Raw genomic sequence first — 14,710 nt, forward strand, 5'->3', positions numbered from 1 at the left:
GATACGATCGAAACATGCTGTTCATCAAATACATGAATGATGCTGGGGCATTGGTCAGCCCAAAAGACATCACAAGGAATTCATAATGATCGTATCGGGTCCTGAAAGCCGTCTTAAGAATGTCCGAAGTCCTCGATCTTCAACTGGTGATACCCTGAATGGAGATCAATCTTGGAGAACACCCTCGCTCCCTGAAGCTGGTCAAATAAATCATCAATACGAGGGAAAGGATACTTGTTCTTGATTGTGACCTTGTTCAACTGCCTGTAATCAATGCACATCCTCATAGTGACATCCTTCTTCTTTACAAATAAAATAGGTGCACCCCACAGCGACACACTAGGCTGAATAAACCCCTTATCAAGGAGTTCCTGAAGCTGCTCCTTCAACTCCTTCAACTCCGTCGATGCTATACGATACTGTGGAATAGAAATGGTTGAGTGCCTGACACCAAATTAATACCAAAATCAATATCCCTGTCCGATGACATACCCGGCAGGTCTGCAGGAAACACATCCAGAAAGTCCCTCACTACTGGAACAAAGTCAATGGTAGGAGTCTCTATACTAATATCCCTCACAAAGGCCAGATAAGAAAGACAACCCTTCCCAACCATCTGTTGGGCCTTCAAAAATGAAATCACTCTACTGGGTACATAATCCGTCGGACCTCGCCACTCAATCCTTGGCAACCCCGGCATAGCCAATGTCATTGTCTTAGCATGACAGTCCAAAATAGTACGACACGGAAATAACCAATCCATGCCCAATATCATATCAAAATCAGCCATACTAAGCAACAAGAGATCCACTCGGGTATCCAAACCCCCAATAGTCACCACACACGACTGATATACACGGTCCACAATAATAGTATCGCCCACAAGAGTTGATACATGAACAGATAAAACAATATACTCGCGGAGCGTATCCAAATAGTGAGTAAAATATGATGACACATATGAAAAAATAGAACCAGGATCAAATAATACAGAGGCATCTTTGTGGCAGACTAAGACAATACCTGTAATCACAGCATCTGAAGCAATAGCATCTGGTTTGGCTGGGAGGGCATAGAAATGGGTGTAACCACCACCTGATCGACCTCCCTCTCTAGGGCGACCCCTAGCTAACTGACCTCCACCCTGAGCTGAATGAGCAGGTGGGGAAGTAACTGGCACTGAAGTCGAAGGATGACTCCTCTGCTGAGATAAACCTCCCGTAAGTTGGGGACAAAAACTCTTAATATGACCCAAATCTCCACACTTAAAGAAACCTATCCGGGCAAATGGCTATGGGGACTGAAGGGAGCCCCGAGCACCGAGATAACCACTAGAACAACCGGGCGCAGATCAACCCTGAATTGATGGTGCCTGAGTCGAACTCTAAGTTGGAAGGGCATTGAGAGATGAGTGGCCCTGATGTGAGTTGTGAGAACCATGGCCCGATAATCCACCACGATAACCCGAACGGGCTGATTGAGTATGTCTGAATGGACGGCCTCTGCCGTGCTAAAACTAACCTCCAGAAGGAACACCACCAAAATTGCCAGATCATCGAGGCATCTTGGCCTCCCCTTATCTCGCTCCTAGCGGAGAACCGTCTCTATCTCTTTGGCAATGTCAACCATCTCCTCAAAATAAGTACCACATACTCTCTCTCTGGTAAAACAAATCCGTAGCTACTAAGTAAGGCCATCCACGAACCTCCCAATCCTCTCCCTATCCGTGGGGACTAGCCAGATAGCATGACGGGCCAACTCCTCTCTGTGGGAATGCGGTACATACTTCTCTAGGAAGAGAATGGATAACTGATGCCAGGTAAGGGGCGCTGCACCGAAAGACCTACGCCTCTTAGAAGCCTCCCACCAAGTGAAGGCAGCTCCAGAAAATTGAAAAGTAGTAAATGAGACCCCACTGGTCTCCAGAATACCCGATGTACGTAACATCCTCTAACACTTGTCCAAGAAATCCTGGGCATCCTCGCCCTCTACACCACTGAAAGTCGGAGGTTGAAGTCTACCAAACCTCTCCAATCGATGTTGCTCGTCATCAAGCATAACTAGAACTACATAATCCTGAGCAGGTGCAACCGACTGGGCTGGTGGTGCCTCGGGTGTCTGTAGTCCCTGAACAACCTGCTCGGGTGTACGGGCGGCGGGAGTCTGAGTGCCTCCCCCGGCCTGAAAAGTAGTTGTTGTAGTAGCAACTACGACCACCTGAGCAAGACTGGTGCACATGGTCAGAATCTAAGCCAAGGTCTCTTGGAGACACAGAATAACAATAGGCACATCCGGTGCCTGAGTTGGTACTGCTGGAGCATCCCCCGCTGGAATTTGATCATGAATTGGGGAGGCTGGTGGATCTGCAGGTGCTGCCCTAGTTGCTGTAAGGACTACACCCTTGCCCCTACCATGGCCTCAACCGCGTCCTTGGCCTCTAGTGGCCCCAACTAGTGGTACTGGTAGTCATCCATCCTAGCCGGTAGCACGTGTCCTCACCATCTATGAGAGAATAGAATAACAAAAGTGTAGTTACCAGAATCAATAGATTCGCATGACAGGAATTCAAGAATGTGAAGTTTTTCTTAAAGGTTATGCAGCCTCACAAGGATAAGTACAGACGTCTATGTACCGATCCGCGAGACTCTACTTAACCTGATCATAACCCATGAGATCTATGTAACCTACGCTCTGATACTAACATGTCACGACCCAAAAACTGACCCGATCATGATGGCATCTATCGTGAAACTAGGCCAGCCAACCCATTTCCAAACACTCCATATTTCATTTAAAACTTAAGTAAAACCATGCTTTTAACAGAAATTCGATAAAAGTTATAAGGTAAAAGTCAAAATAAAGCGGAAAATACAAGCCCGACCTCGGGTATCACTAAGTTATGAGTAAAATACTACAACACTTTGAAAGAAAACAAGACTAACATAGTCTGATAATAGCCAACAAAATACACTAAAGGAAGATAAGTAAGGAGAAGGCGGGACTGCGATCGCCAGGCAGCTACCTCGCTATCTCCAAGGAAAGTCCACCACTAAAATAATCAGCAACCGCTACCGTAACCCGAGATACCTGGATCTACACATAAGGTGCAGGGGGTAACGTGAGTACACCAACACAGTAAGTAACAAGTCCAAACTATGGAATGACAGGTAGTGACGAACCAAACCTCAACAGGTAATATCGTTAAACTGTACAGAAAAGTAGACATGCTTGCAGTTCAGGCAAAAACTAAACAGTAAATAAATGGATTCTGAACAATACGGAGTATAAAGCTCAGGAAATATCTATGTACCAATGCACAGATAGCAGGATCAATGTTCCATGTACCTCCACTCACAATTACTCAACCACTCGGTAGTGTATATGGCCATCCGGCCCAGGGAAAATCCATCCTGAGATATATATATCACTGATCATCCAGTACCGAGAAAGGCTATTCTAGCCCTATAAAGAAGATCCATCTCTAGGTATAAATACTTCGGACAAGATCCATGTCCAGGGAAGATCCATCCCTCAATATCATCAGCTACGCTCACTAGGGGTGTGTTACAGACTCCGTAGGGGCTCTTACAGTCCAAATGCTATCATAATCATCAATATAGTCGCTGCGGCGTGCAGCTCGATCCCATATATTGTCACTCACAACTAGGCTCTTGGAATCACTTAGTCATTACTCTCCAGTCTCACACACACGGGCTCACAATATCATGATACTAGCCCGAACAATGATATGATGTGCCAAACAACAATAATCGAGACTGGGGCATGATATATAATGCATGAACAGGACTGAGTACAGAATATCAATGAAGATAATGATAAGACAGCAAGAAACGACCTCTCGGGTTTGAACAATATCGGTGTGAAGCCCTAACAGGATATCTAGCATGTTTTCATAGCATATTTACTTAATCACATGATAGAAACACGGATATCAACAAGAAAGAGTCACTAAGCGATGCCATGGAATGATCCAGGCCGCATTTCTCACGATGCACGCCCACATGCCCGTCACTTGGCATTTGCATCACCTCAATAGTAATCATAGAACACATAGTTCGGGTTTTCGAACCCTCAGAACCAAGTTTGGAAGTGTTACTTACCTCAAATCAAGCCAAACTTTAGCCCGCAACGCCCTTGCCTCTCGATTCGGCCTCCAAATTCCCCGAATCTAACCAAAATCAGTATATATCATTAATACACGCTAAAGGAACAAAGCCCAAGCAAAAATAATCAAATTAACTCAAAAATCCCGAAATTGGCCAAACCCAACCCTCGGGCCCACGTCTCGGAATTCAATAAAAATCACATCTCTATAATCCTTATTCTCCCACGAGTTCATACATACCAAGAACATCAAAATCGGACGTCAAATAGCCCCTCAAATCCCCAATGAAAACTCTCCAAAACTCAAGCCCTAGCCTTCAATTTTTAACCCTTAAATCCCACCAATTTCATGTCTAATTAGTTAGAAATTACCATAGAATCAAATATTGAGTTCAAAAACCTTACCTCGAAGTGTTTCCCTTCGAATCCCTCTTCAATACCTCTCAAAAAGCTTCAAAGCCGTTCAAAAATGGTGAGAAATAGCCTAAAAATCGCGAACGCGATGCTCTTCCCCTTACTCCTATGCGATCGCGGACCACTGACCGCATTTGCGATGAACAAATGCGTGCCCCAGCTTTGGTCCACTTAACCTTACGCAAACGCGACTTGACCCACGCGTTCGCGATGCTTCACCTGATCAACCAACGCGATCACAGCCCTTAATACGCGAACGCGAAGAACAAACTTGACTTCCTCCATAAATGATCTACGCGATCACAAGCCCCCTCAAGCGATCGCGAAGAAGGAACCTCTGCAACAAAAATACCAACAGAATCTGCTCCCCTCTCAAGTCCAAAAATGTCCCGTTGAGCATCCGAAATACACCCGAGGCCCTCGGAACCTCAACAAAAAATGCCAATGTATCAGATAACATCATTCAAACTTGTTCCTACCTTCGGAACGCTCAAAACAACATCAAAACATCAAATCATCATCGGATTCAAGTCAAAGGATTTCCAAACTTCCAAATTCTGTAAATGATGCAAAAACCTATCAAACCTCATCTGAATGACCTGAAATTTTGCACACACGTCACAAATGACACAACGGACCTACTCTAATTTTCCAAATTCCATTCCGACCCCGATATCAAAATTTTCACTGCCGGCCGAAAAGCGCCAAAATTCCAATTTCGCCAATTCAAGCCTAAATCTATCACAGACCTCCAAAATACATTCTGATCACGCTCCTAAGTCCCAAATCACCTAACCAAGCTATCCGAACCATCAGAATTCACATCCAACACCTTCTACCCGTAAGTCAACATCCATTTGACTTTTCCAACTTAAGCTTACTCAAAAGAGACTAAGTGTCTCATTCCTCTCCAAAACCACTCCGAACCCGAACCAACCAACCCGATACCATATAATACAACTGAACAACACATAAAGAAGTAGAAATAAGGGAAATTGAGCGGTAACTCATGAAACAACTAGCCGAATTGTTACAATGTAAGCCTTTACAAATGCGTGGATTCTTCCGCATTCGCGAAGAAGGCCGTCACAACTGGGCAAAAGCTTGTTTTAAATATGGGGACTTTTGCATTTTTCTCCCAATTTTCACACACTTGGGCGATTTTAGAGCTTCAAAAAGAGAGATTTCAACCCAGCTAGTGAGGGTAAGTAATTTCTACCTAATGTGAGTTTAATACATAGATTATTAGTAGATTTTAACATGTAAATTTGTGGAATTCATGGGTTAGATGGAAAACCTAGGCTTTTGATAAAAATGAGATTTAACCACGAAATTTGTTATGGAATTTGGTAAAAATCATATATTTGAGTTCATGAGGTTATGGGTAACAACTTTCTTCAAAAATTTCTGGAATTCGGGCGCGTGGGCCCAAGGGTGAATTTTAGGAACCTTACATTTAAGGTTGGGTAACCACTTAAATAGTTAGAATATGAACTTTTGAACATATATTGATTAGTTTTTACACGATTTAAATAGTTTTAGATTGTTCGGCACTGATTTGAGGGTTTGAGCATAATCTTGGAGTAGAAAGTAAGCCTTGAGACGAGGTAAGTCTCTTTTATAACCTTTTAAGAGGGAATTAACTCCATAGGTGAATTAAATAAATGTGTGTACCTATTTGTTGGGGCTACGTACATACGAGGTGATGAGAGTCCATTGTAGCTACTAATTATGCTATTGTCCGGGTAGTCTAGGACCCGTATTATGCTATACCTACAATGTTTGTGCCCTTGTTAATTTAATTGCTTCAATTATGTTGAAATTTGATAAAAGAATTGTAAAAGGTTAAATTCACTTACTTGAAGTTTGAATGGAAGATTTGACTGTAAATGAGAATTTGCGTTTTCTTTAAAAATATTTGTTATTAGTGGAGCGGGCCGAATGCCTCGGTAGCAGATAGATGCATCTATGGTTCGTGCCATTGGACCCTCAGCAGTACACAGTTTAAATATTATGTTGGATCGGGTCGTACGACCTTGACATAATTTGCCCATGATAAATCTTTGAAACTATTCACAATTGATATTGCTTATATGCCTTGAGATACAAACTGTTAAATGATGATAATAAACTTGGGACTTAATGTTTGTGAAATGGGTATTTACTATTTCTTGTTATTGAGTTTTCAATATTGTTCATGTAATCAATGCTTAGTATAAAAATGTCACGACCCAACTCTATGTCAGGCCGTGATGGCGTCCAGCACCGCTGCTAGACAAGCCAACAGTGAACAACTTAGTGATTTTCCCATTTTTATTAAGTGATTTCGACAACTAACTTTCCTTAAATTTAAAACATTTGATAACTAATGGATTTTTAAGACAACCAAAAGTGGAAATAACTAAAAGAAATCATAATTGTAGAAATACAACCCAAAAAGAAATCGTAAGTCTATTAATATATGACAAGATCTAGTGTCACAAGTATGTGGGCAACTAGTAGAATATACAAATGATGACTATCCTACTTCTTGAAATAGAATAGACAACAACAACAAAAGAGAGACTCCAGCATGCTGTTGAACGGCTCAAAAGGGGCAGCTCACTATGAAATCTCGATCCAATATCAAGTATGCACGTCGGACGGGTAACTAGATGCACCAGCCGCAGATCATGTACAATTAAGTACAGAAGTGCAGTATGAGTACATTAACATCATGTACCCAGTAAGTATCCAGTCTAACCTCGAAGAAGTAGTGACGAGGGGTCGACTTGACACTTAATAGGGCTAACAATATTATATTAAAATATTGTGCTAAGCATCGATTTCAGGAATAGTACTGAAAGCTCAATCATGTGTAAATTATGTCGAGGTCTTATGGCCCGATCCAACATAATATTTAAATAGTGCACTGCCAGAGGGTCGAACGGCACGTACCATAGATGCATCTATTTACTACCGAGGCGCTCGGCCCGATCCACAAATAGCAATTATTTTTAAGGAAGACACAAATTTCTCATTTACAGTCAAGTATTCCATTTGATTCTTCAAATAAGTGAATTTAACCTTTTACGAATTCCTTTCGTCAAATTCTAACATGACTCAAGTAATTAAATGAGCAAGTAAGGGCACAAACAATTCAAATAAAGCATGATATGGGTCCTAAACTGCCCGTACAATAGCATAATAGTATCTATGTACGGACTCTCGTCACCTCGTACGTACGTAGCCCCCACAAATAGGTGTACACATTTATTTAATTTACCTATGGGGTTAATTCCCTCTTACAAGGTTAGAAAGGAGACTTACCTCGTCTCAAATACTACTTCTCAATTCAAGAATACGCTCAAACCTCCAATTTGGATGCCAAACGACTCGAAACTCCAAAAGCTAGGTGAAAATCCCCCTTAAAAAGCTCCAAAAAATTGCCCAAGGAGTGAGTGATATGTGTAAAAAATGGTTTGAGTCCCGTATTAAATGAACCTCACTGCCTCCAGCTTTATCGCACCTGCTGTCGAAGGGCCGCATCTGTTCCCTCTCTTTGGCGAACAAGAGTTCGCTTTTGCAGAAATGGCCAGGGCCGGCTGGCGTCGCACCTGCGGACGGGTACCCACTTTTGCGGTCCTGCTTTTGCGGAGGATGCACCGCATCTGTGGAACCTGGGCTGCCCTTCTTTGGCCGCTTCTGCAAGGCTTGGCTCACACCTCCGAGCTCGCACCTGCGGCTAGCCAAGCACAGGTGCAGTTATGACAGATCTAGGGAGCTTCAACTCTTGCTCCAAATTTCCAACTTGGTCCGATCCTCGTCCAATTGACACTCGGGGCCTTCGAGGCCCCGCTCGATCATACCAACAAGTTTGGAATCATAAAACAGACTCCCTTAAACTCTCAGAATGCCCGAAACAACATTAAAACTAAGAATCACCCCAAAACCAATTGAATCAAATTTAAGAACTTCAAGTTCTTCACTTACTTCCAATGCGCCGAAACGTACTTCTATTACTCAAAATGACCCCAATTTTTTCGTGCAAGTCTTAAATGATATTATGAAACTATTCCCGGTCTTGAAATCCTATTTGGACCTCGATATCACCAAAACCTTCTCCAAACCAAATTTAAAGAACTTTTAAAACCTTCAAGAACCAACTTTTGCTATTAGGCACAAAAATGCTCCTGGGTCATCAAAAACCCGATCCAAACACACGCCCAAATCCAAAATTATCATACGAACCTATTGGAACCGTCAAATCCTGATTCTAAGATCGTTTGCTAAAAATATTAACTGAATTCAAACTTGGCCTTTTAAGCCAACCTTAAGGAACCACGTGTTCCGATTTCAACCCAAACTCTTCCAAATCTCGAACTAACCATCTCCACAAGTCATAATTCAGTAAAAGCAAGTACGAGAAGTATCATTTAAGGGAACGGGATTCTAAAAAGCAAGATGAGCGGTTAGGTCGTTACAAAATTTTTGATATGTCATTATTAGCCCTAGTAAGTGTCAAGGTCGACCCCTCATCACTACTTCTTCGAGGTTAAACTGGATACTTACTGGGTACATATTGTTTATGTACTCATTCTTTACTTTTGACCTTAATTGTGCAGGATCTGAGGCAGGTACATCTGGTTACCAGTCCGGCGTGCACGCTTGACTTCTTGTTCGAGACTATATGGTGAGTTGCCCCTTCCGAGCCGTACTGCAGCAACCGAAGTGTCCCTTTTGTTATATTTTGTCTATCTATTCCATTTCAGATAGTAGACTAGTATTCTTTGTATATTCTACTAGAATGCCCATACACTTATGACTCCGAGTCTTGGCACACACTAGTAGACTTATGATTTTTGGGTTGTATTTCTACGATTATGATTGCATGTAGCTACTTTCGTTTTGATTATTAAAAATACAATATTCATCAAATCCTTTTTTAGATTAAGGAAAGCTATTTACCTGGAAAAACTTATAAAAACAATGAGAAATTACTAGGTTATTCACTGTTGGCTTGCCTTGCAACGGTGTTGGTCGCCATCACAGCTTATAATGGAATTGGGTTGTGACACAATTCCCCTCAAAATCTAAATCATTTCCCTGCTGCCCAGCCTCCCTTCTTTCCCCTTTCTCTCAAACTCATAACCCAATCAATCAAGAGAACTTTGCATAAATTTGTGCAAGATCTTAAATCACCTAGAAATCATCTTTTCTGTCTCTCATACCCACGATCCTCACTGAACTCCTTCACATTTCCGTCTTTAAGATACAAACTCCCAAATCTGAAAACCCTAGCTTAAACATGAAACATCAAATCTTTATATTTCTCTTGTGTTTTGTTAAATCGAAGCATGCATGGAGCTTCTTCAGAGTTTCATGGTGAATATTCTCTACCCAGATGTCAAACACAGTGACCTCTGGGTCTCCGAGCATCGTCCATTGATTTTGCTTCCAATGGTCAACATTCCTCGATCAGGAAAATATCTCGCTGATCTTTCCTTCTATTTGTCTCTGATTTCACTCACCTTGCCAGTGTTACTCACCCTTTGTCACTTCTCATTATCGAGTTTGAATTTGTAGAACCCTTAGCCATTAAATAGCACTATAAATAGATCCTTGAATGCTCTCACCAACCAGACCTACCAGATCTAACAAGAGCCTAAAAATCTCATACAAATATAAAAAAATCATTTTAGAAGCCTAAGTACTTTCTGATCAATCTCTATTTCTCTTGCTTTTCCAAGTTGTTTCAGTGTTGAAACTTGAAACTTTGGATCCTACGCAACTAAATTGAACTCTTGTTTGGTCTGCTGCCCTAGAAAAGGTTAGTATACCTCCACCATTTTCTCTTTTGATTGTCTTGTTCGAAAATCATGGATATGTTGCTATCTTTTAATTAACTATTTTCATTCATGATGTTTGTCATAGTCTATAATTGTTTATTCCGATTTGTAACGACTTGTTATTAATCTATGGTCAGATGTTATGCTTTCATATATCTCTAATATGTATTGATTAAATTGTTATGTGACCTTAACGACTTCTATTCTGCATCAAATAGCCTATATGATTAAGTCTCCTTAATATGCCTTAATAGCTTCTCATATTTGCCTAGACTTCAGATTTTCTTTTAATATTCTGCTGTGATATTTATACCTACCACACTATTTGTTCTATTCTGTTGTTCTGTATTTGAGGTTGCTATTTGATATCTCTAACTAGAACATACATGAAGGCTCATGGATTAATCCTTCATCACTTAGTGGAAGTATGTGAAGTCTAAGTGTTCAAAATGCTTTCTTCCTTTGTATAAGTGTTTGTTAGTCCTTAAGCAGCCTTTGAGTCATTACTATGAGAATCTTATATCTTTGTTTAACTGCTAATCACATCTCCAAGTCTCTTGATATGGAACGGTCTCACTAAGGTAACTAGGCTAATTCTTATAAACGCTAGAAACTATTCTGCATGTATTCTGTTATGATTAGGTTATCTCTCATGAATTAGGTCATAGTCATGTCTGTTGTAGTTGAGTGTTAACTATTTTATAAGTTGGGTACAAATCCATAATGTTTAGATGTTAATCTTTAGTCTGTCCATCTGAGTTGAGCCTGCTTAGTATAATATCTCCCATATCTTTAACCTCCTTAATGACATTGTTGACCTACTTTTATAATGAGTGAAACTCATCCTGTTTTGTAAGATCATAACCTTGGTTGAAATATATGTGTGTAGTTGAATAAAAAGTTCTGCATGAATCTCTTTTTATCCCTCATGATTTCATACTTATATTCATTGTCTTGAAACCACAGCCAATTCTCTCTTTCCCTTTAATTTGAATGGAACTTAGTCTGTGAACCCAAAGGGAAACTTCTTATTGCTACTACTTGGATAAAATAGTTTGCCTATTATATAATGAGATTAACACTCTTATAGAAAAGTGGTTCTGTCTTCAATTTCAAAGTTAAAGTGAGATTGATAGTCTGAGATCCTGTTAAGCACTCTTCGGAGTTCCATTTGGATCTGTAAACCTGTAATCATGTTAAAAGCTCTGATTATGTTCTGGTATCTCTAATAGCATTTGCATAAGTTCTAACTATGGCTGTTTGTCTGAAACTTTGTTGATACTTTCAAATGTCTCAAGTACTATAGTTAACATATGTATGCTAGACTTGACTTATGCCAATATGTGACTAGTCTACTAGGGCAAGGGCATTTGTATTCATAAACTATTTCAAATCTAAACTGTGTGCTCTTTATCTATCATTAAGGTGCTTGATTTCAATGTTTGGTTCTTCAACAGTAGTATGCTAATACCACTTCCTCTATAAGTGTTTGAAGCATATCTCTTTGGACCTTTTTAATGTGTTGACCACCCATTTAGTTTATAAAAATGGTTGTTTTAATATAGATTATCTATCTTGTAGCCTTAAAGTATTTTGTTTGGCCCTCCTGAGAGAGGAATACACTTCTGTGGTGTGGTATTGTCATGTTAATTGATTTACATTGAAAGAGCCTCATTGACACTTAAACCTATAGGAAAAGATGAGTCGTTAGTGGTTAGGAATATTTGGGAGTAGAGTTTAAATCTTGGTTGGGCTACTCTCCCCGGCACAAGCATTTCCCTGGGCCTTGAGACCCTTGAAAACTTTAAAGTGTTGGGAGATTCAAAAGGGGGGCTTCAACTGTGAGTGGAACTCTACCCTTAGTCTTTAATTTATTGACAATCGTTATTCTCTTTGGGTTTAATATTTAATAACAACGGAAGATTTTCAATGTAAATTATTAACCATACATAACTGCCACATTAATGTAACCTCTTATGATATTTAATTATTGTTAGTTTGTTATATTTTGTTTAAGTCATTTACTTATGTATCTCATTGCATGACTGAATGTACAGAATGTTGTGTCTAATGACTTTCTTTTTTTCTTTTGAACATTGAGTTCTAAGGAACCCAGCCCCAAGTCCAACATTGCTAAATTCCGGAAGTTTGAAGTTTGTTGTTGCCCGTTATTGCTATTGCTGGGCCTGCTTCTCTACCTTAGATTTACTGCCTCGTTACTTTTGCTGCACTTGTTTCATCTCACACATGTATGCAACAATTATCTTATTGGATCGAATGATTTACTTTATACCTTAAATCATGTAAACGACTTAGGCAAGCCTTAAAGAACATAGAATTAAAAGAAGTATTAGTTAGTAACTAATCATCTATTCGCTAATCCTAATCTATTTGTACCATTAGTTCACTATGTTTAGCTAACTCTTCTTAAAGATTTTGAAGCCCAAAAAGCTTAGCAAGAGACGATAGTCCCTCTTTAAAAAGGATAACCAGAATCGAATCGCAAGTTTAACCTTCTAAAAGAAAATCAAATCTTTTCAAAAACCAAGGTACTACCGCTCAAACATAGATTTTTAAACGATCTCTTCGAGTCTAATATTAAGAACCTAAGGTATATCTCAGGTTTATCTTTATAACATCTTCATTAGAGTAACATGAAAATCCATGCTTTAGAAACAAAGTGTTTTATAACCTAGATCTTCTTCTCACATGTTTTTCCTAAATAGAAATATCGTACACCCGTTTTTAAGCCTTTTCAAGCATATATACACTAGCATTATTTTTTCTAAGACTCCTTTATAAATTCATATCCTTTTTAACTACTTACCTTTTGTAAGAATTATGTCCTAATATATAGTTAGCTATACTCCTTTAATACTAGTTAATCATAATATAAACAATTAGTCCTAAATCTAGTCTAGCTCCTATGGAGCTACCTCAGATAGATTTTAAGGGGTGTCTAACACCTTCCCCTTAGAAAAACAAGAACTCTTACCGATAATCTCAATGGTTATTAGACTAATAAAGAATACGACTTTAGTAATTAAATAGGTGCCCTATATACCTTTAAATATTAGGTGACGACTCTCTTTCATTAACAACAGAGAAATCATAAGTTGAATCTTATTTTGACTAGTGAAAAATAAGGTGTAATAGCAACCAGTAAGAATAACAACAAGATAAAAATTAGACCGAAGCTACGAAAGCAACTAAACTCCAGGTAGTAATAGCAATCTATGATTAAAAATATATCATACTAACACTAATGCCAGCGAACTAATTAGGACATAGGAAAATGCTCAACTACCCACTAACCTTCTACCATAATCTTCGACCCCCACACCCTCCTATCAAGGGTCATATTCTTAGTAAGCTCCAGTTTCAGCATGTCCCACCTACCTCTCCCAAATATATTTTACGCATCCTTCTATCGCTCCTGATACCTACCAAGGCTAACCTCTCACACCTTCTAACTGGGGCTTATACGCTTCTACTCACCAAGGCTAACCTCTCACACCCTCACCAGCATCATCTTATTTTCCACAGGGGCCGCTCATACCTTATCCAGAGAAACTTCAATCCTAATCTTATCTTACTTGGTATGCCCACACCTCTACGTTAATGTAATGACCCGAACATTCATTTTACTTTCTAAATCCATGTTCCCAATATAAGACTTCCCGTATGTGCCTTTCCTATTTTATGACTTGTGGGGACCGCTGGTTTCATTTTGAAAGGGCTCAGATTAAAATCGAACCACTTAGTTCCATAATAGTGTCCAAAGGCGATCAAGTTTGACTTGAGTCAACACTTTGAGTAAACAACATCAAAATCGAGATTTGAAGATTCCAATAGGTTTTTATGATGATTTGGGACTTGGGCGTATATTCGGATTGAGTTTCAGGTAGAGCAGGAGCGTTTGAGCTCTTATTGTTAGAAGTTAGCATCTTGAAGGTTTTAGAGTTTTCTAAGTTTGATTTCAAGTAGAATTTGGTGTTATAGATGTCCATTTAGGATTCCAAGCCTTGGAATATGTTCATAAAGTAATTTTTAACTTGTGCATAAAATTTAGCATCTTTCCAAGTTATCTAAGTACGATTCATCGCGTTAGAGTTAATTGGAAGAAGTTTGAAGTTTAGAAGTTGATTAATTTAGTTTTGAGATGAGATTCTTGGTATCAATGCTATTTAACATGTTCTGGAACTTTGAGTAGGTTCTTAGTATGTTGATGTACTTGTTGGTACATTTGGACAGGGCCCCGAGTGGCTCCGGTGAGTTTCGAACCAACCGGACCAAAGTTGAAGTTGGTAGATTTTGCTGGTATGCTAGTGAGCTTCGCGATC

Source organism: Nicotiana tabacum, chromosome 1 (assembly GCF_000715075.1).
Source record: "Nicotiana tabacum cultivar K326 chromosome 1, ASM71507v2, whole genome shotgun sequence".
NCBI lineage: Eukaryota > Viridiplantae > Streptophyta > Magnoliopsida > Solanales > Solanaceae > Nicotiana > Nicotiana tabacum.